This window comes from Capsella rubella, unplaced genomic scaffold (genome assembly GCF_000375325.1).
Source record: "Capsella rubella cultivar Monte Gargano unplaced genomic scaffold, Caprub1_0 scaffold_95, whole genome shotgun sequence".
Classification (NCBI taxonomy): Eukaryota; Viridiplantae; Streptophyta; class Magnoliopsida; order Brassicales; family Brassicaceae; genus Capsella; species Capsella rubella.
This window is the reverse complement of record NW_006238833.1, coordinates 6407-6974: the sequence shown is the minus strand read 5'-3', so window position 1 is coordinate 6974 and position 568 is coordinate 6407.

Sequence of the window (568 nt, the reverse complement as noted above, 5' to 3'; positions counted from 1 at the left end):
GACAATGCGACTCTGTAGTCTTCTCTGTTAGCAAATGTCCTCCCCACGAACATATTGTCATCCTCTTTCGTCAAATCCACATGTGCAGCCTTTGCATCCATATCTTCATCATCAAACATGGGATCCAGGTCTTCGAAGCCATAGATATCCGTCATCCTTATGCCCTGTTTGAAACTTTTCTCCAACATCCTCATCTCATCGACTTCTCCCAAACTCTTTCCAGACTCCTTGACCATTATCTCTTTCCCTTTACGTTTCTTTGATGGTGGTACAAAATCACTCTCTGATGACTCATTTGCCGCATTACATTCAAAAGGACGAATTCCAGAGGGGAAGCCATCATACACTGCTTCTTCCTCCTTCTCCTCACTTCCTCCGTAGCTGCTGTACTCAGAGTCAGAAACTGTGTCATCGCTGTCTTCTCCACTATCCACCTCATTTGTCTGACAACCTTTTCCATCTTCGCTTCCATTTTCAACATCTTCCAAGTATTCTAGCAGCAGCTCATCTTCAATTTCACAAGAATTATTTACCACTTCTGTATCTTTTATTTGAAAACCTTCGGCAC